The sequence below is a fragment of the Danio aesculapii genome, chromosome 7 (assembly GCF_903798145.1).
Source record: "Danio aesculapii chromosome 7, fDanAes4.1, whole genome shotgun sequence".
Lineage (NCBI taxonomy): Eukaryota > Metazoa > Chordata > Actinopteri > Cypriniformes > Danionidae > Danio > Danio aesculapii.
In genome coordinates this window covers 67,513,748-67,537,664 of record NC_079441.1, presented here as the reverse complement: position 1 = coordinate 67,537,664, position 23,917 = coordinate 67,513,748, and positions in this window count along the sequence as shown.

The window sequence follows — 23,917 nt, the reverse complement described above, 5'->3', positions numbered from 1 at the left end:
GTCTCAAAATAGAGATTTTTTTAAGAGGGGAAATTATGACTGTGTGGCTATTGAAAGCTAATTTTAAAATAATTATGTGTGCTGTTCTCATGACAGTCAGGAATAATTTAGTAATTGGCTCCATGTTCCATAATTTAAGAAAATGATTGTCATTATGTGTGTGTAATCATATTCTGGCGGTCAGATGACATTGAGGAATGTGGTGGTTCGTCAAGCTCAAACCAGCAGAACATGGATGGGTCGTGGAAGTCTGTGTAGAGTTGAACTAAGAATTATAAATTAAACAATTTCTATTTAACAGAAAGAAGGTTTTTTCAACACAATTCTAAACATAATAGTTTTAATAACTAATTTCTAATTGATTTATTTCGTCTTTGCCATGATGACAGTACATAATATTCTACTAGATATTTTTCAAGACACTAGTTGTCACATCCCGGCTCGTTCCTGCTGCTCCAATCACCATTCTCCCTCACCATCACGTTCCCTCAGCACCAATCATCGCTCTCCATCTCCTGCCACCTCTAATCACAGCCGAGCGCTCACACCTGCACCAGCAATCACCGTTCCCCTGTATAGCCTCCTCGATTCCAGTCAGTCAGTGGCTGGAATCGATGTCAGATGGTTCACCTTACCTTCTCCCTGGCTCGCCTTCTTCCGTGGATGTTTCCCTTCTCCTAAGTACTTTTCCTCATAACCTGTGGATGCACAACTGCGATTCAAGGAAGTGACTATATACTCTTGTGACTGCACGAAGACCCTTGTTTACATTGTAAACTGGTTACACGTCTGCATTTCTACCAAGAATATCCCCTGCCTGCTTATCCTACTGCACTTTCCACATTGGTTTTGTATAAATTGATGAAAAGAGATAATCACCTCTGTCTTCCTTGTGTGACCGTGACACTAGTATTCAGTTTAAAGTGACATTTAAAGGCTTAACTAGGTTAATTAGGTTAACTAAGCAGGTTAGGGTAATTAGACAAATCATTGTATAATAATGGTTTGTTCTGTAGACTATCGAAAAATAAAAATATTGTTTAAGGGGCGAATAATATTGACCTAAAACTGCCTTTATTCTAGCCGAAATAAAACACATAAGACTTTATCCAGAAATTAAAATATTATAGGAATTACTGTGAAAATTTCTTTGCTCTGTTAAACATCATTTGGGAAATATTTGAAGAAGAAACAAAAAATGACAGGAGGGCGAATAATTCTGACCTCATTTCTCCTAAAAACTCTCACTCTATCTTTTAGTTCTTGTATTTAACTTTATATTTAATTCCTGGCATTCCTCGCATTCTTCATAAATTACAACCTCAGCAGGGGTTGATTTTTAGGTCCAGGATTTTTGTCTTCTTTTGCCTTCTCTTTTCTGTGTTCACCTCTCCAATATTCACTGATGAAGAAATTTAGTAACCCTTTAGTTTAAGTAACAATTCACACTATCAACTACTGGCTTATTACCTGCCTGTTATTAAGATATGGGCTGTTTATTAGCACTCATCAAATATGATCCTATTCTATATCCCTAACTCTACAATGTTAACAATTTTTGTAACTTTATTTAACAAGTATTTAACTATGAATTGTATTTTACTGTAGGACAGTAACTGTATTTTAAAGTTGCATTGTGAAAGTTTATATTTTACAGTAAAGATATGCCATACTGTAAATTAATATACAGCAAGATAAATTGTGCTGTAAATGTAAATACTATATATTTTTCGAATTAAATGTTACATAAAGCATGCTAAAAATAAAGGATTTTTTTAACAAACATACAATAAACTGATAAAAAGCTATATAATAGCTATATATATAGAGCGAGACTATATATAATATATATAATATCAATTTCTGTTTAACTGAGGGAGGATTTTTCAAACCCATTTCTAAACATAATAGTTTTAATAACTCATTTTTAATAACTTATTACACTTCTATACAGCTTAAAGTGACGTTTAAAGGCTAACTAGGTTAATTAGGTTAACTAGGCAGGTTAGGGTATTTAGGCAAGTTATAGTATAACGATGGTTTATTTGGTAGACTATCGAAAAAATATATAACTTAAAGGGGCTAATAATTTTGACCTTAAAATGTATTTTTATAAAATTAAAAACTGCTTTTATTCTAGCTGAAATAAAACAAATAAGACTTTATCCAGAAGAAAAAGTATTATCAGACATACTGTGAAATTTTCCTTGCTCTGTTAAACATAATTTGGGAAATATTTAAAAATAAAAAAATAATAATAATCAAAGGGGGGCTAATAATTCTGACTTCAACTATATGTATATATATATATATATATATATATATATATATATATATATATATATATATATATATATATATATATATAATATATATATATATATATGTATATGTATATATATGTATATATATGTATATATATGTATATATATATATATATATATATATATATATATATATATATATACATATATATATAGATAGATAGATAGATAGATAAATAGATAGATAGATAGATAGATAGATAGATAGATAGATAGATAGATAGATAGATAGATACGCTAGCATGCGCTTTTTAACAAAGTTTTTTTTTTTTAATAATGCTAGGGCGCCATGCCTGAAATTGCTCAGGGCCCCCAAATCCCTAAGTCCGCCCCTGGTCAGTAATATGGGAATATCTTGGTTTTACAAATGTAAGTCACAGACACCAAACAAAACCAGGTTTTGTAAGAGCTATCGCAGAGTTGTTGCCACAGCACAGGGCAATACAGCAACCAACACCTAAAAAGCACCCCAGGCGGCTATATGAGTGTCTTGCTAAAGTCAACTAAAAGTACTGCCAGTGACTCTCAAAGTGACAATCTAGTAGGACGCAACAGCAAAGTACAATTTCAGAGTTGTTTACTAATATAAGTTAATAAATAAGTTCCTTTTTTAACTAACACGCTGCCTTTTAGCAGTAAGAAGCTACAATGCAGATTATTGAGCTGAAACTTGACTACAAAAATATATCGCGAATCGAAATCGCAATAATATTTGTCAAAAAAAATAAATAAATAATCGCAATAGGATATTTTCCCCAAATCGCACAGGCCTAGTTTTCATTTAGGTGCCAGTTTTAAACCCATTGCATCAGATAGTATAACGCTGATTCACATCATTTCATATTGATTTCTGGATAAATCATTAAGGACAATGTTTGAATTTGAAAAGGGAGATTATACTGCTTCTGAATCAGACGCCAGATGCAAAAGCGCAAGCAGGTGTGGAAGTGTGCTCTTCCAGGCCGAGTGTATGTGTGTATGCTGATTTATAGTGGGGCCAGAGAGCAGGGCCCTGGAAGTGCAGAGGCAGTGCTTCAAATACAGATTGTCGGTGGCCTCTGGTGTGATTGCTGACCCAAGGTGAGGCACTTAGTGATTTATCTCCTCCAGTATCCCCCATCTCTTCTTCTCCATGTAACAGGCTGTACTGTAGACTCCTTCGCTGGAACCCACAATATAAAATAAGGCTGGATTTAAACCTCAACAGCATTCACCTCCATGCTCCGGCATAATGTATACATCCCGCGATGCCCTTTATTGCGAACACCGACTTATATTTTCTAGTATATCTTCTCCCGTTATCTTTTGTTCGCTTTTTCACTTTCTCTCTCACGCACGCACACACACACACACACACACTCATCCTCCTTTGCTCCGAGCCCCACAGCTGTCTGAAGCTGAGGCTGGCTAATGAGGAAATATCTTCTCAGCTGAGTGGATTCGATGCCAAGAGGAAAACCTGCAGAATCAGCCCAACAGCTTCATCTGTCTAGTGTGTGTGTGTGTGTGTGTGTGCGTTATGTGCTCTACGCTGCTCTTAACATATTTCACCGCATGGGACAGCTGCTGACATCCCCATGCCCTGAGATCCTTCCGGAGCAGATTTACAGTGATTTTCAGTGCAATTATACCTGCCAGTTCTGACTGGTAGAGTTGCCCTCCTCAGCGCTCATGTCTTAATGCTGGGAAGCTGACCAAGGGCCTTCACCTCCAGACGGAGGGTGCAGGGTATAAGACTCACAGACGCTTCCATTTTGCTGAAAACCCTCGTCTCAGACTCTGCCTTCCGCATGCCCTGCCTTGCGCACGCACACCTGCCGCCCTGGACATCATTTACAGTTAGTAAGGAGTGAAAATTAGATCTCGGGCTTGTTGTCTGTCACCAAGAAGAGCTTCGGGTTTTGAGGTTGTGGTTGTCCACCCACAGGCAGGACAACAGGGATCTTTCCAGGCTCTGTGTCAATCATAGCATCTCTCACTGAGAGCGGGTGACCCCTACAGTTGTAACACTCCTTAACATCTGAGGATAGAACGGGAAAGTACAGCTGGTCTCAAGTATTGGCATGTGTCGGTTTATAATACAAAGTGAAAATGTGAAGTTTTTACCTTAACGTTGAAACTTTAAAAATGAAAATTCTGTCTTTATTTAGAGACTAATCACTTGTTACAAACCTGGTTGATTTTCTCCTGTTTCTTTTTAAAGACTGCTGGAAACTCATAGGCACTGACTTCCAGAGGTGGGTAGAGTATCCAAAATCTATACTCAAGTAAAAGTAACTTTTACAGTACTGTAATGGAGGAACACCACCAAATGTAGCGAAGTAAGTCCAATTTACTTGTGTGAGTAAAAGTACACACCTTTAAATGTACTCAAAAGTAGAATTGACCCAGGAATTTTACTCAAATAAATGTAACTGGGGCAGCACGGTGGCACAGTGGGTAGCGCTGTCACCTCACAGCAGGAAGGTCGCTTGTTTGAGCCCTGGCTGGGTCGGGAGTTTGCATGACAGGTGCTCCGGTTTCCCCCAAAGATATGCTATAGGTGAATTGGGTAAGCTAAATTGTCCGTAGTGTATGTGTGTATGTCCTGGTCCTCCAGGTTGGGCTAATGACCTACCTCGTAAAAAATGGTGCGGCTAAATATCATCTTCGATATAAACAGCCCTGGAAGTAAATAAGTAAGTAAATGTAACAGAGTAAATGTAATTCGCTACCACCCACCTCTGCTGACATTTGTTGTCATTTATTTTCTACTAAGGAAGTCATTGGGCACTGACATTCTTTAAAAGATGTTATTTTGTGTTCAACAATACAAGGAAAACCAAGAAGGTTTGGAACCACTCGAGGGCAAGTTAATGATAAGTAAGCCATTTCTATATAAATGTCAGGGATATTCATTTATTAATCCAGGGTCGCCACAGCGGAGTTAACCACCAACTTATCCAGCACGTTTTACGCAGCGGATGCCCTTCCAGCTGCAACCCATCTCTGGGATACCACCATACACACTAACTCACACTCATACACTTTGGAAAATTTAGCCTACCCAATTCACCTGTACCGCATGTCTTTGGACTGGGGGGGAAACCGGAGCACCAGGAGGAAACCCACGCGAACGCAGGGAGAACATGCAAACTCCACACAGAAATGCCAACTGACCCAGCCGAGGCTCGAACCAGTGACCTTCTTGCTGTGAGGCGACAGCACCACCTACTGTGCCACTGCGTCGTCCATGTCAGGGATAAATGAAATAAAAAGCATACGCTTTGTAAATCAATACATACAGTACACCCATCACTCAATTGTGCATTCCGAAGTGAGTTGCTTACTCAAATTATGTAAAGGTTTCATGAAGATATTTCATCCTTTAGTAACTAAATAAAATAAAATTAAATATATTACTACAACACAGGCTCATTGTGAATACGTAGCCCTGTATAGATTTCTGGAGAGAGTGAATTATGTAGCCAGATGTATGTATGGCTGCATTTCATCTTTAAAACAAACACTGCGGGGCAGTATGATGCCATCGGCGGCTTCTGTTTCTCTTTGTGCTGCTGGCTGACAGCTTACCTACCTGTGGACGACTTTTCCGACGTTACCAGTTTGCCCAGTGGTTCGCGCGTATGTCAAAGGACGCAGAGTCGACATCGACAACGGGATTCAGGTCTGGTAAAGAACAGTTCCAGAATACAGGTAAAACAAGATAAAATAAACAAGTAATTGACAGGGTGAGAACGCTGTAAGATCTAAAAAAATGTGGCGGCCGCGAGAGTTTTTCTTTTTTTCTGGATTGCTTTTGAAAACACTGTCGGTTGGGTTTAAGGATAGGGTTGGGCGCCGGTCAGTCGGTGCTTTTGAAAACTATTGGTTGGGTTTAGGGAAGGGGGTGGGTGGATGATCGGTCAGTCAGTCAGTCAGTCGACAGTGGCCTCTGGTGGATTTACGCAAGAACAGCAGGCACAAATGGCACTCGCAAGAGAATTTTGAGTTCTGAAAAAGCATACGCAGTGGCCTCTGGTGGATTTGTGAAAGGAAAACTGCAAAAAAAACTTACCTCGTGACATATTTCGCTCTCTACAGAAATGTATACGGGGTATGTATCCATAATGAGCCTGGGTTGTATTACTAGCATAGTCGGTTTGGCCCATTTCAGAGAATTCATCAGGAATACCGAGAAGGTTGTACAATTGTGTGATAAGTAATGCTGTGTAACTCTTTCCAGAGAAAATACTGGCAATTACTTTGTTTGTAAAAATATTAGAAACCAATACCTGCATTAAATCAATCATTTAACCAATTTTTTGATTCATTATACTGGTTGCTTGTTTTGTTCCTGAAAGAATCAGCATTTTTAAATGAAACAGTTGAATGGTTACTATGAAATCGGAAAAATCCCCACCACAGAATAGTGTTACTAAAACTTACAGACAAGCCGTGTGACACAAACTGAAACACTGCTCGACCAATCCGATTTTAGAACTGGAAAGATGCATGTCATATATTGTATTTTAATATGTACTTGCTATACTGAAGACTTCAATTTTGTTTCTGGCAGTACTTATGCATGTGAAAAGTCTGCCATATTGATGCCTCAAGGTAGTATGCATCTTCCATTTCGGATTCCTTGAACCTTATGACCTTTGAACTCTGTCTCTTATAATAGGCTGGGGCCTCTATGGCTGTGCCATATATCACCCTTTATATCCATCTATATATCTCGCCATAAAAAACTGAATTGCTTGTCTGAGCTAATCAGAGAGTCTGTATCCAGACGAAGTCTTGCAATAGGCAATTGACGGAGGGTGAAGGAGGTGTACAAGAGATCCTAGATTTCTAGTGTGTTTTATGGCAACCATCTTATCTCTGCATTTTCCAGAATGTGAGTCGTAAGTTGAAAATGAGCAAGAGAGGCAGAGCGAAATAAAGAGAAAAACAGCAAGAGAATGCAGGTAAACGGCCAATGATCTTTAGGGATCAAGGAAATGAGGAAGAGAAGGTATTAAAAGAGGAGGGGGGACATAGTTTCTAGAAGGAGAATAGCAATATCCTCTAGAACCCATACTGTCACTCCAACAGCCAGCCTGCTGTAATTCTTTTAAGGGGCTCATCCCTCATTTTCTGATTAGCGTCAGCATTTGGGGCCAGTGTGAAGAATCAGTCTAATTGATGCGCAGTAATGTATTTGTCAACAGAAAGTGGTCTCAGCTGGCCCTGCGTGATGACTCTCACAGGCAGCTGTTTGAGGATTGTGAAGGGCTGAATGGGAGGTCTGGGTTATTGAGATCATTAGCAATCTGAATGATTTTATGGCTTTACCTGGGCGGATGATGAATGGTTGGTAGAAACGAAATATACCTGTACAATATGCATGTGATTAGATTAAACCTACAGCGTTGGTGGGTAATGCATATGCTCAAACATATTGCACGATGACACCTACGCAGACCATACAAGTATACATTTTGCGTCATTTTCTGGTCTTATTTTATTTCTGAAGGCCAGTTTTATGGAAGTGTTGTAGTACTGCAAATCAGTCAACATTTTTATGCTTGTCTTGTTATGAACTTAGAAGCATTTGGACTTGTGAATCAAGTACTTGGCCCTGCCTTATATTCAAGGACTACGACATATGATTTGTTAAAGTTTGCATAACACTGATAATCTTCATTTACTCCAAAGGAAAACTTATTTGCACTGATTGTTCTAGGTCTTCATCTTGGGTCGTCCATCTTCTCTTCTTGGCCTTTACTCTGATAGAGCCAATTTAGGTTTCAAAGATCAACTCATGCATGAATTATCTAGTTTGATGTGCAATAGTTTGTTTCCTTTCAGACAACTTACTAAATCTGAATATTTCTACAAGACTGTGATAACAGGATTTAAGACTTATTCACTGAAGCTCCTTGAGTTATCAAATAGAAGTCTAGTCTTAGTCCTGATTCTGTAGGTTCTTTGTGGGAGTATAGTGCTATATAGTATCAGTAATGGTTCTTTAGTGATTTTTTGTGGAAGTATAGTGCTATATAGCATCAGTAATGGTTCTTTGGTGGTTCTTTGGGGTGGGTGAGGTGCTACATATCACCTTCTTTATAGATGTATTTGCTATATACTGTAGCACTGTAGTTGTAGTGATTTTCCCCAAGATAACAGGTCAATGTACAACTTTTGCCCCATTTCCAGCAGCAAAAACCAGATGCTAGTTAGGAACCATTGCTTCTGCAGGTTCGGAGCTGGATCATCTGGCAAGCCTTATAAGAACTTAATTGCTTTTCCACTGACTGGAGAGCCACTGTAGAGGTCTGATATCACTGCATGCATCACATCTTTCCAAGCAACACAAACAGGAAATACAAATAAGACATCAACAGTGCGTTGTTATTAATGTAACATCTTCGTATACCTACATCGGCAACTATACACTGTTGCATGAGTTACCTAATTTGAAATACAAAACAATTTGTTAACATTCAGACAACTTACTAAATAGAATATTCTGAATATTTCATCAAGACAGTTCCTGTGATAGCAGGATCTTAAGGATTTATTCACTGAATCAACTTGAGTTATCAAAAAGTGGTTTGTCTAGTCGTAGTCCTGATTCTGTAGTGGTTCTTTAAGGTAGTATAGTGCTACAGTATATAGCATCAGTAATGGTTGTTTGGTGGTTCTTTGGGGTGGCTAAGGTGTTACATATCACCTTCTTTAAAGATGTATTTGCTATATACTGTAGCACTGTAGTTGTAGTGATTGCCTCAAGATAACAGGTCAATGTACAACTTTTGCCCCATTTCCAGCAGCAAGAACCAGATGCTAGTTAGGAACCATTGCTACTGCAGGTTCGGAGCTGGATCATCTGGCAAGTCTTATAAGGCCTTATTTGCTTTTTCACTGACTAGAGAGTCACTGCATACATCACATCATTACCAGCAACAGAAACACAGAAGCGGCAAATACAAATGAGGCATCAACAATGCATTGTTATTAATGTTAACATCTTCGTGAACCTACATCGGCATCCATACACTGTTGCATGAGTTACATAATTTGAAATACAAAACTATTTGTTATTATACATACAACTTACTAAATAGAACACTCTGAATATTTCATCAAGACAGTTCCTGTGAAAGTAGGATATTCACTATTCACTGAAGCTCCTTGAGTTATCAAATACAGGTTTGTCTAGTCTTAGTCCTGATTTTTAGTGGTTCTTTGGGGTAGTATAGTGCTATATAGCATCAGTAATGGTTCTTTAGTGGTTCTTTGGATCGGGCAAGGTACTACATATGACCTTCATTAAACATATATTTTCTATATACTGTAGCACTGTAGTGATTCCCCTAAGATTACGAGTCAATGTACAACTTTTTCAGCTGCAAGAACCAGATACTAGATTGGTACCACTACTGTTGTTGATCATCTGGCAAGCCTTATAAAAGTTTGCTTTTCAACCAACTAGAGACCCAACATAGAGTCAGGTCTGACATCAACTTTCCCAGCAACACATCAACAATGCATTGTTATTAATGTAATATCATCCAAGCCCTACTAATTTAATGTGTTCATGCAGCGCACGGGAGAATACATGGGATTATAACAGATTCACTCAGCACACCGTAATTTGAATAGACAGAGGTTAGAAGCGATAATGTGTTCAGTATTATGTCCTGCTGCTATTTCAAATATGGTGCTCAAAACAGTTTCTGTTCATCTTGTTTGCCACAGTAAACCCATCTTCAGCCCCTGACGCAAGTGGATCTTCTAGCCCAGCAATGTTTTGAGGTTCAGAGCTGGTGTTTCGGGTGTTGAAAGACAAAGAACCAATTTGGGACTAGACTCTAGATCTGAACCAGCTCTGGAACTGAATTGGTGGGAAAAGGGTTTCCATGAAAGTCAGTGTTTATGCCTCAACAAACTTTCATTGACATTCCTAGTAATCCTAAGCATACTGAGTTGGCAAATAGCTGGCTAAGGTGTGTTTAGTATATCAATGCAGAACTGGATACCCTGCGATAGGAAGTTTACAAGGTGTTCTAGAGCAGGGGTCACCAACCTTGTTCCTGAAGAGCTACCTTCCTGCAGATTTCAGTTGCAACCCTGACCAAACAAACCTGTTTGTAATTATCAAGTGCTGCTTCGGGTCCTAATTAAATGGTTCAGGTGTGTTTAGTCAGGGTTGGAGCTGAAATCTGCAGGAAGGTAGCTCTGCAGGAACAGGGTTGGTGTCCCCTGTTCTAGAGACTCTCCTGAAGATTCGTTCAGACCGAAGGATCCCAAATGGTGCCTCGAGTTTCTTTTCATTTTTACAGTCACACATCCCTGTCACCTTCTTAATCTCAACTCTAGGCTTAGACTGATAAATAATTAACAGGCTTGTCTCCCAATACTGATCTCCGCATATCCAGAGTTGACGACTCAGCTGCAAGTTGTCCATTTATCTGCCGTGGACAGAGGGGCAGAGTTGGGCCTACATCAGCAAGCGCACATATGCAACACGGTCCCCAGGCCCCACGTTGACAGCTCCCGCCTTTCATGCCCTTTCCAGTCAGCAGGCAGACACCGAGCAGCCAGCATACATCCATATTCATAGGGCAATGCTGAATGTCATGTTTACCTGTCAAGGTCGTGATTAGGATGAACTGTTATCAGGTATGTAAGTGAACCCCCCCCCGCTCCGCCAGCACCACCACCTTTACACTGTCACCCTCAGAAGCGTCTGGAAACGAGAGCAGTCAACAAAACCATCCAACAGAAGAGCCTTTGATTCTCCGTCTCTATTTATTCTAATGTATCTTGGCATTACAACAGTAGCTCATAATGAATTCTGATAAATTAAAGGTTTTATTGTTCGGCTGCCATCGCCGTCTTTGATCAACATGCCAATTACGGAGGGTAATTTTCCCGCTCTCTTCTTCTCCTCTCTTAAGAGGTTTTCCACCAAGTGGAGGGAGTTGACACCCGCTTGACAGATTCTTTCTTAATTCTTTTTTTCTCTCCTTTCTGTTTTATCATTACAGTTACACACGCGCAGGAATTTCATTGTCTTTCACCCCTTTCTCCCTGATAGTTCTGCACGAGAAGTAAGAGAAAAGAAAATCTGTTGACTCAATTGGGGATGTCACAGAGGAATCTTTAACCTGAATGGAAGCGTTTTGACTCCTCTTATATGAAATGACAGATGAGGACGCAGTCTGTCTTCATCGAGGTAGATGTACACAGACAAGCGCGCCTCTCCCCTAACTAGTGCGCGGGTCTAAAAATAAGCAAATAAAACAAACTAACATGCTGGGGGCAGATGGGAGATGGAGGGGTGCTTTTTTCATAAACAATATATGAGGTGCTTTTTGCAAGTCAAATCCTTAAAGATTCACTGTTGGCTTTCTCTTCTCAGCATCTTTTAAAATGCACTACTGCGTGCCAAAGGAAATGGCAGGGAAACATCAGAGGGGGCAGGCAGATGTGTGTGCGTTCGAGTGTGTGCGTATGCATGGTGTATTAATAAACAGAAAACAACACATTAACAATATAACGGCTGACATAAAGATTGCCGCCTTCCCCAGTGCACACCATGCGCTCAGTTCTCTTTCCGAAAGTGGCCCCGGAGATGTTGCCAAAGTAAATTCACTCTGTTGCATGCTTAAAAATCCCCTATGCACCCTTACACAGTCGTGGTCTTATGCAACTAGCATTAGCTCGCTCCCGAAGAAGCTTCCAGAAGCGGTGCAATACTGCGGGAGAATGTCCAGTAATTAGGTCTTACCATTAGCCCCTATAGGCCCCTACCAACCCACCCTTGCACGTCACTGTTAAAAGTGGAGATGAGTTGTAACTGGCAGTTGTGCAGTGACCTGTGTGCATCAAAGCATCCTTTCTTTATTGGGTTGTCTCCTGTCCACACTAATGGCCACAGGGGGGCTGAGCCTCGACTTCACCTGACCAGCCCTCACAAAGCCAGGTCTCTAGAGCCGACAAGCGGAACGAAAATCGCGTTAACCCAACCCAAACCAAAACACACACACACACCCACAGAAACTGTGCATTTCTCTTGATTTTGCCTGGAAATCAGTGGTAGGTGTCAGCATGGCTCATTATTGTTTACTAGCAATTGTTATCGGGCCGATGTGTCACCTATGTAAAGAAATGCCTAAGACACAAATGTCTAGATTTAAAACCAGTCCTGTCATTAGCTCGATAAGTCAAAAAGACATGACATCCTATTTTGGTGTTCGCATCAAATGAAGTTTACAGATGATGTGTAATATACATAAGAAGCTTTTTAAATGAAAGTGTGTACTTTGATGTCTTAAGTAACTTTAGTGAAAATTAAATGTCAAAATTTGAGCAAAGCAATGTTCTTTTTGTCATTTAGCCTAGCAGGTATATTTATCAGTCCCTCCAGCATTTTGCAGGAACATTCTTTGATAACTGCGGCTTAACATGGCTTTAGCTTTTCTAAAAACGTATGACATTATTTGCTTCAATTTTTGTGTTTTGCTGTGAAAATGCACACTATTTGCACAATATAACTTTTTTCTTTTCTTTTTTTATTTAAAGAATCATTAGTAAAGTCCTAGAGAGACTTATTGATATGAAAAGTAAACAATACCTTTATTCTGACCTGTAATTGTATAGTTTTCATATATTTAATAAGTGGCCATATTCAATTTTATTATATTTAAATTATTTAAAAATCCTTTGTTGAAAATTAGGCAAAGCCTGGATTTTTTTAGGGCAACATTCAAAATGTACAACTACTGTAGTATTTTGAAGCATTACTGTGATTCATAAATGTAGTGTGTTTATATTTTGCCAAATGCTTCCTGTTCTAAATATGCATTTTACACTGAGAATTCCCTATTCAAACCTTGAATTATTTCTTCTTATTATTAAAAGTATAAAAAACATTTGGCTAATGTTTATTAGTAGTAAACAGTTCTATAGTTCTAAATTTGAACATGGATGAAGATGTAAAATATCTAAGAGTGTCTAATATTCTTGTTTGGGTCATGGTTAAAGGTGCAGTATGTATATTTGACTCCCAGTGGTTGAACTAGGTATTGCATATCTGGTTCAAAAGAAACACAGGTGCAATTCAATTCAATTCAATTCAATTCAGTTCACCTTTATTTGTATAGCGCTTTCACAATGTAGATTGTGTCAAAGCAGCTTCACATAAAAGGTCATAGTAAATTGGAACAGTGTAGTTCAGTTTTCAGTGTTTAAGTTCAGTTCAGTTTAGCTCAGTTCAGTGTGGTTTAAAAATCACTTCTGAGAGTCCAAGCACTGAAGAGCAAATCCAACGATGCGCAGCTCTACAGATCCCGAACCATGCAAGCCAGTGGCGACAGCGGAGAGGGAAAAAAAACTTCACTAATTGGCGAAAGTGAAGATAAAACCTTGAAAGAAACCAGACTCAGTTGGGCATGACCATTTACCTTCTCCGCTGGCCAAACGTCTTGTGCAGAGCTGCAGTCTCAGCGGCGGAGGCTGGAAGCTGGCCTCAGCAAAGTGCAGGTTGCCAGATTGACGACATCACAGTAGCGTGCCTGACTTTCCAGCCTAAAGGCTCATTTAAGGCGTGTTCCAAATAAAAGCAAACACTCAATAGAAGGAATGTTTTATATATTAAAATGAGCTTTTGTTTAACCAACACCTGAAATTTCTATTTTGAAACAGTTTCTTGCAGACGAACAACAGAAAACTGACAATGATCACCTGAGGTACACCTCATGTGCTTTAATCAGTGTTAAATGCTAACAATGTGAGTTTGAATCGCATTTACATGACCTTTATTGCCATACTACTGAAAGCAGCAGCAGATAGTTCACCTGGAAAATAAAATAAACCGTTTGAAATGGATCTTTAGTGCAAGCCAACACATATCAGTGATTCAGCGTGCACATTTAATATTGTTAAAGAGGTTAAATATGTATTAATTGGATTATAAACCTTACCATTTTGTTGGAGTGCAGTAGTGCACTATTCTGTGCTTCTGAATGACTGTACAAACAGCTAAATTGCTTATTCACTGCAAATCTCATCATGTAGCATGTTGTTAAGACACGGGGTTACAAATGTAACCTGCTCACCTAATGTTTATGTTCGTAAAATTTATATTATTTGCTAATTAATAACCACATCACGTGGAACTCTGAATCTGCATTTCATTTCGGAGTCTGCTACTGTCCACCCGATGTAGAATTTCAGTTTGCGGATGCATACTTTAAGAGCCTTTCCGACTGAATGAATGAGATACAGTTTCCCACTGTAGGCACACGAGGTGCTGAAATATAATTGGCTAAACTGTCAGTGGACGGGTTAAATGACCAAAACAACGACAGCCATTCCGGCACGTAATGCACATGTTTCAAGCAGAATATCTGACTTCAGCACTATTTTTCAGATAAACAAGAATGATCACTTAGCATGTCCCTTAAATATCATGCAACAGACTGTATTATGGTATTTTATGATTTAGAAAAAGTCCAAAACTTACATACAGCACCTTAAGAAGACGTATCTTATTTTATCTGCAGAATGAACCGCTACTATTTTCAAATTCTGGCATTACATAGAATGACTAATGTCAGGGGTGTCCAAACTCGGTCCTGGAGGGCCGGTGTCCTGCAGATTTGCCTCAACACACCTGCACGGATGTTTCTAGAAAGCTAGTAGGTGCTTGATTAGCTAGCCCAGGTGTGTCTGATTGGGGTTGGAACTAAACTTTGCAGGACACCGGCCCTCCAGGACCGAGCTTGGACTATGCTGCTAATGTTGACTGAATTACAAATCCGACCAATATTATATTTTAATAGTTTTAAAGATAAAGTCACCACAAAAGAGAACAAAAAAAAAAAAAAAAAAAAAAATGCAGGTATGATACTACTTTTTTCAGTTGCAATGTTGAAAATTCATTATCACACCGCATATGCTAGTAATTTCATTGTCATAACCATTGAACAATTAATATGTACAGGGTTTTAAAAAGCCATGCCTGCACATTACCATTGAGTTTACCTGACTTTAGGGCATGTCATTTCATTTTACTTATGAGGCTTGTATACTCCAATAAAGCAGGCTGGCCATGTTACCAGTCTGAACCCAACATCCTTTCATCCACCGCTTTGTAGCCTTTCTTCATGCATTCATTTGAATAGCTTTAGTCTTAAAGAGTGAGCAGCTTTGGTCAGTCCCAACACCACACACACACACACCATAATGTCCTTTAACGTGGAAATGTGAGCCACTGAAACTGGCAGAGTGATTGCCCTTAGGCCATGGAAGAGCAAGGAATTGAAGATGAATTAAAAGTACATAGCCATCATCATGGCCCAAGCCCATTGACATGTTAGAGTATAGTATATAGTATATATTTCTTCTCTCAGGATTTTGAAGGCCCTTCTCATTTACTTAGGCTGCCCTATGCCAGGAGGTATATTGCTCAATTTCCACAGTAGCCCTGACAATGCTTCCAGCTTAAACCCACACACATACACACCATCGATCTCCTGCGCATTAAGTTGCTGGGTGACGAGTTTTCTCCCTTTGGAGCATCACAGCAGGTGAAGCTGCAGCCCCTCGGCCAGCTTTTCTCCCCCCTCCTTTATTTAATGCATCTCAACTTCCATGTCATATTTTCCTCGCTTGTAATTGATACACAGCCCAGCGCTGGTGCCCAGTACAGCTTATAAGGCTTCTCCTCCAAACAGACCCTTATCCTCCTCTAATAGGCGTCTCTCTCCTCTGAGGCCCTCAGCTGTGTCTGGCCACTGCTGCCGTCTCTGGCTCTTTGCACCGAGGCATCTCCGCGTAGCCCATTAGTTTTCTGCCCCCCCCCCCCCCTTCGCCCGGCCCTACATCACATACCCATGTGTGCCTGGGCCATATTAGGAGGGATGCTGCCCACGGTAAACATTCTCAGTCTCGCAGGTTTGCTGTTTTCTGTGGAGAAGAGATAGTGCCTCGGTGAAGTTTTCTCTCCTCGGTGTAGCCCAGGGAGGAATCAGATGCTGTAGGTTTATTAAACTATGACATATACAGGAACTACTTTGTGGCTTTGAGGTATCGCAGAGCACCTTGCGCTGTAAATACCCCTATTAACCATTGTTTACTGGTCATAAAAATGACGGATCTGTTATAAAGACATAATGCTGTAGATATAAGATATAGATAATTGAAAGAGCAATTATTAAATATGAATACAATATACATGCTTTAGACTCAGTTAATGATGACCTTACATCGCATACACAGAGCTGGGTAGATTACCGTATGAATTGTAATCAGTTACTGATTTCAAATTACATGACAACATTTGCAATCAGTAATTTATTCTCTGACGTTAGGTTTCACACCAAACGCTCAATTTTACTTTTTTTTTCACCCTCAAGTGAATTTTTAGTTTGAGTTGAATTATTTGAAATTCACACGTTCATGGTAAATGTGTTGCACAATCCACAATCCACTAATTCGACTATATGTGCGCATTATGTCACACATTTATGGAAATGTAATCTGTTTTTGGATTACATTTCAATTACTTTTGTGCTAACCCCTTTTTGGGATTAGAGTAGTAAAATCTTGTACTATTTTGACAGATACAAAGATATATATATGTGTGTATATATATGTATGTATATATATATGTATGTATATATATTATATATATATATATATATATATATATATATATGTATATATATATATATATATGTATATGTATGTATGTATGTATGTATGTATGTATGTATGTATGTATGTATATATATATCCACATATAATATATACACATATATATATATATGTATATATATATATATATATATATATATATATGTGTATATATATATATATAGTGTGTATATGTGTGTATATATAATATATTATATATATATATATATATATATATATATATATATATATATATATACATATATACATATATATATATATATATATATATATATATATATATATATATATATATATATAGAGAGAGAGAGAGAGAGAGAGAGAGGAGAGAGAGAAGAGGAGAGAGAGAGAGAGAGGAGAGAGAGAGAGAGAGAGAGAGATATGTGCTGCTCTTATAGTTGTGTGAATTGCTTCCATGTCCTCATTTGTAAGTCGCTTGGATAAAAGCGTCTGCTAAATGACTAAATGTAAATGTATATATATATATATATATATATATATATATATATATATATTATATATATATATATATATATATATATATATATGTGCAATATATGGATAATAATCAAATGCTACCTAAAACTCTGTATTACAAGTGTTTGCTATTAGTACCAACTGAATAAATACAATTACAGCAGTCACACTTTTAAGGTACTCTTCAGGTAATTCTTGCCATTAATAAACCATTAACTATTACTTTAGCCTCAAAGTGTAATAAAAGAAAAAAATTTGGAGAATCACTGAATTATAAACATCTTACTGTCAATAGTATGTAATCGTGTAATCCATAAAAAGTCATTTTAGTCAGATTGTATTTATAAAAAATCTGACTGTGTAATCCAGATAACATTAATCCATTACTGTCCAGCTCTGATTCGCTATCTATGTGTGCCTCCGCTATATATCCGCTATATATTAGGAGTAAATACTGCTGCGGTAAACTTTATTCTCCCCACTGCTTTACTGTTTTTCCATGTATAAGAGAATAGTGCCTTCGGTGAAGTTTCTCTCCTCACTGTAGCCCAGGGAGGTATCAAATGCTGTAGGGCTTATTTAAACTATTTGTCACCTCTATACTTTGCATTGGTAATCAACTGGATTTAACTAGGTTTTGTTTAGATGGTATATGTTGTGTTGCACACTGTCAGTTAGGAGAAGAAAAGCGTTCTGGTCTTCTGGCGAAACAACCCAACAAAAAGCGCATTCCTGCCAGCGATGCTGCTTTTTAAGTCATCGGTGTAAAAGTGCTGTGAGGAGCAAAGACGTGTTTTGCTATTCAAACCGGTTTGAAGAGTCAAAAGCGGGGCCTGCGTGTGTTGTGGAGGAAATATAGGAGAAGGAATCCAACAGATTGACCCTTTTGTATTGCAAATTCCACACTGAAAACAACACCTTTCAAATATATACATTTTAGCTTAACTGGGTTATTTTTCGTTTGATTTCTCATATTGAGCGTTCACAATGAGATTTTTCAGTATAGCGACTCTCAACCTTTGTAACTTCAAGGTCCTCTGTTGATAAAGTCAATATGGAAGGCCTCTATGATTTGCCTTTTGTTTTTCTTTTGTGCCTCCAGAAATTATGACAAAAGTGTTTATCCATCCATTCATTCATTCATTCATTCATAGTCACTTATTTATCAAGGACTGTCCACAGCGGAATGAACTGCCAACTATTCTGACATTTGTTTTACGTGGCCACAACCCAGTACTGTAAAACACACATGCATTCCTTCAAACACACACTCATACACTACGAACAATTTTGTTTACCCGAATTCACCTATTGCGCATGTCTTTGGACTCTGGGGGAAACCGAAGCACCTTCTTGCTTAAATTGTTTTAATTGTTGGTCATTAAATGAATACATAAAAAGTATAGTTCACACCCCCCCCCCCCCCCCCCCAAAACAAAAAGAAATCGGTCATCATTTACTCTCACTCCCTTGTTCCAACGCCCCTTATTTCCAAACCAGTTTGAGTTCTTTCTTCTGTTAACACAAAAGGAGATATTCTGAAGAATGCTGGAAGAAGCTGGGAACACCACACACCACACACCACACACACTATATACTATATATTTCGATAATGGATGTCAATGGCTGCAGGTTTCCAACACTCTTCAGAACATATCCCTTTGCGTTCAGCAGAACCACTTGAGGGTGAGTAAATGGCGAGGACATTCATTTTCATTGTCAGTCGAGCTATCTCTTTAACTGCCATTAATACAGTAGCAGAGTACACTCTTTAAGCTTTTTACGCTTTAATTTTAATAAATCAGACAAACAAAATGATAATACTACGCTATAGTTTTAGTAAACAATTAAACAAATGACAAAAATACTCACCATAAGTGCTACAACTTTAGATACTGTTAAATAAATACAGAAAGTATCATTTATAAGTTTGAATTTGAAAGTATTTTCAATACTGAAGTAATACTGCTGTTTTGACATAATTACATAAAAACTAATAATAAGTCTTTAGTTCTGCATGCATGTTTTTAATTGTGTTGTTGATAATAAACCGTCCTAAGTAAGTTAGATTGTTAGTTTATTTATTAATTAATTAATATTTTTTTTTAAACTTTGTTTATTTATTTAATAATTTATTTATTCAAAGCATGAGAAAATACTCTAAAGTCTTAAAATATAATTTTTTTTCAAAACTAAAAATTTCTTCTGTATATTAAAAATATTTTCTGTTCGAGTTTACATTCAAATTCAAATGAATTCAAAATAGTCAAATATTATTAAACATTAAAATAGTTTTCAATACTGAAGTAATGCTGCTGTTTTGACACAATTACAAAAATATAAGTAAATCTTTAATTCTGCATGTTTAATTTTTTGTTGTTGAATAACATGCTAAGTTAGTTAGTTAGTTAGTTAGACTGTTAGTTAGACTGTTAGTGTGTTTATTCATTTATTTATTGTTGAATTTATTATTTGTTAAATAAACCAAGTTAGTTAGTTTATTATTTATTTTATAGCAAAATCTATATAAAATTTTATTTTGTCTTTAGTTCTGCATGTCTTAATTGTTTTTTGCTGAATAAAACCATCCTAACTGAACTGAACTGAACTGAACTGAACTGAACTGAACCGAACTTAAACTCTGAAGCTGAACTGACACTGTTTCAGTTTACTATGACCTTTTATGTGAAGCTGCTTTGACACAATCTACATTGTATAAGCGCTATACAAATAAAGGGGAATTGAATTGAATTGAATTCATTCATTCATTCTTTTATTCATTCATTCATTTATTCATTAGTTCATTCATTCATTCATTCATTCATTCATTCATTCATTTGCATATTTATTTATTTCACAGCATGAGAAAATACTATAGTCTTAAATATCAGTAATCAAAAAACAAAGATTTGTGTACATTATAAATAATTTTATGTTTGAGGACACATCTAAATTTGTTACAGTGCTATCAGTAGGCTTCTAAGTAACATCCTCCTTCCCAGTAGCAGTTTCTAAAAAAAAACAAACAAGAGCAGAGAAACAAATAAATGAACAAATAAAAAGCATCACCTGAAGCAAAAAAGGCTGAAAAAAATCAGCACCCTTTCCGAATCCTCACCCCCTGCGTACATATGGCGATTGGCAAAGCAGTTTGGTTCTACCAAATTTAACAATGATATATCATTATCACAACTTTCGGGGAGATCCATAAAATCAATGGCTCCACAAGTTGAGCGGGATTAGTATTACTTACATGCTGAGAGGGTGTTAAAGCTCTCGGGTATGGATCGGAGTGGCGGCTCGGATCAATGGCATTTGTGGACACTAAGCTCAATAACAAGTCCTTCCAAGAACTGGAAGAGGAAGAAGAAAGAAAAAAAGATGTGAAAAGCAAATTTGCCAGGAGAGGAGCTAATATCCTGTATGCGCTTGGCTGAACATGAGCAAAAGAAAGTAGAGAGGGAAAGAGGCAGTGAAAAGAGAGAGAGAGAGAGAGCCGAGGGCCGCGTGTATGGAGTTCCTTGCCTTTTTAATTGTATCAATAGAGATCTAGTGACGTTATTGATAACTTGCCTTCAATGGGTATTGGCAGGCGGACAAAACAAATTCATTGAAGCATCAGTGTGAATCAGACCTGCTGTGGCGACCCTCAATACTACAGTGAATGGTGACTGATTTGCCTGTGAGATGTACAGTTGGCTGAATTATTAGCCACCCCTGTGAATTTTTTTATCTTCTTCAAATATTCCAGAGATAATTAAGGGAACAGTGAATTTGCACATTATTTTTTTTTATTATTTTTTAATCCCAAGAAAGTCATATTTATTTTACTTTGGCTGGAATAAAAGTAGGTGTGCATTTTACACACACAGGCTCATTGTGAAAATGTAGCCCTGCGGACGTTTTCTGGAGACAGCGAATTACGTAGGCGGAGGTACGTTTGGCTGCATTTCATTTCTTTAAACGAACGCTATGGGGCGGGGTGACGCCGTTCCTTTCCGCGCTTACCAGCTGACCGCTTACCTCCGTATGGACGGCAGTTTCGGCTGCAACCAGTTTGTCCCGTTAGCACGGCCACGTCCGTCGGCGGATTTGAGATGCAGAGAGGAGTTGACCACGAAGACGGGGGTTCGAGTTCGGGGAAGAGCGCTTCCAGAAAGCAGGTAAGATAAAACAGAATCCAAAATATAAAACAAACAAGCAAGGGTGAGGATGTGGTATAAAAAAAGGCAGACGAGGGCTTTTATTTTTTAGATTGCTTTGGAAAGGTGTTGGTTGGGTTTAGGGAAGTGGGTGGGCGGGTCAGTCGATAAAATTGGTTGGGTTTAGGGAAGGGGGAGGGTGGGTCAGCCGATCGTTCGCTCAGTCAGTCAGAAAGTCTGTCAAAAAGTGAGTCGACAGCGGCCTCTGGTGGGTTTACAGGAGAACAGCAGACTTGAATGGCACTCGCGAGGAAAATTTGAGATCTCGAAAAAAGTACACGGCGGATTCGCGAAAACAAAAACTGCAGAAAAACCTGCCACCGGTACGTATTTTGCGGTCTCCAGAAACGTCCGTGGAGGCACGTTTTCAGAATGAGCCTGGGTTGAATTTTTTAAGGTCAATAATAGTAGCCCCCTTAAGTTATAATTTTTTTCTCATTAGTTACAGATTAACCTAAAAGCCAATTAACCTAACCTGCCTAGTTAACCTAATTAACTTAGCTTTTATATAGAACTTTAAACTAGGGCTGCACAATATATCATTTCAGCATTGATATCGAAATGTGTGCAAGATATGCTACAGTTAGTTGGGATTATACAACAAATAATAACTTGACTTCTAGTTGATCATTGGTATCGGAAGTGGCTTTTATGAAAGGCAAAGGCCTCTAGATTACGCTTATTATACCAAAATAAAATATGACCATGCCCTGATTTTTAATTATTTAATTAGGACAGTATAGTCTGACTTTGCTTAGACAAAAGTCTTGTCACTTAACAGAAATAATGTACAGTATAGAATATAATATTAATAATGTTTTTATTTTGTATGTTTCCTATAAACTTGTAGGACTGCATCCATACATCTCTGCAATGACTCAAATAACTTCTTAATAAAGTCATCTGGAATGGCAAAGAAAGTGTTCTTGCATGACTCCCAGAGTTCATCAAGATTCTTTGGATTCATCTTTAATGCCTCCTTCATCTTACCCCAGACATGCTCAATAATGTTCATGTCTGGTGACTGACCTGGCCAATCCTGGAGCACCTTGACCTTCTTTGCTTTCAGGAACTTTGATATGGAGGCTGAAGTATGAGAAGGAGCGCTATCCTGCTGAAGAATTTGCCCTCTCCTGTGGTTAGTAATGTAACGGGCAGCACAAAAGTCTTGATACCTCAGGCTGTTGATGTTGCCATCCATTCTGCAGATCTCTTGCACGTCCCCATACTCAATCTAAACCCAAACCATGACTTTTCCTTCACCAAACTTGACTGATTTCTCTGAGAATCTTGGGTCTATGTGGGTTCCAGTAGGTCTTCTCCAGTATTTGTGATGATTGGGATGCAGTTCAACAGATGATTCATCAGAAAAATCCACCTTCTGCCACTTTTCCAAATTATCAACTACAAGTCAAGTTATTATTTGTTGCTTGTATAACTGGGATCGTAGACAATAGTTTTGTCAGGTAGTGGAGTTGACCAGCACAACAACTGCTCCATGTCCTCACTCGTTTTCAATTCTTTTTGTCATCCACACCAAAATGAATGAGAACACTTTCGTACAGATATAAGACGCTTGTACCTGCATCATATTATCTACCTGGCATTTATTTATTTTCGTCTCTTTGAAACATTGCGGCAAAGTGTTTCAAGAGTTCACACTTAGCTGATGATTGGTAATAAGCTAGTTTGGCATGCTGTCCCGGGAGAGAGCCCTGAGCTCATGAGATCCTCGAGCCCGGGGCTCCCTCACCATTTGGGCAAGAGGGGCAGAGGGGAGTTTTGAGCTTAGGTAGATTTTCGAGGGGAAAACCCGGGAAAACCCACGCAAGCATGGGGAGAACATGAACTCCACATGGAAATGCTGTCTGGCCAGGTACGAGGACCTGAGCCAGAGGCATTCTTGCTGTGAGGCCACAGTGCTAGCCACTGGCCGCCGTGCTGCCCTTATAGAGGAAAAGAGGAGGAGAGGGGGTGGAAGGGGATTCTTCAAGACGAAGATGACTAAAGGTAAGATGCTTGTTATTTATACTGAGTTAGGAATCAATCTGATGGTGGTTCATACATTAGCTTGACTCGGGACCAGCCGTGTCAATCATAAGCACGTGATCCTCTCGAATTATAAATAACCTCTCACATTCAACTGTGGTTAGCTTCCACCGCTGAACAACAGTTCCCAGTAAACATTTTGTGTCCTTGAGAAAGGCAATATGGAGCGAT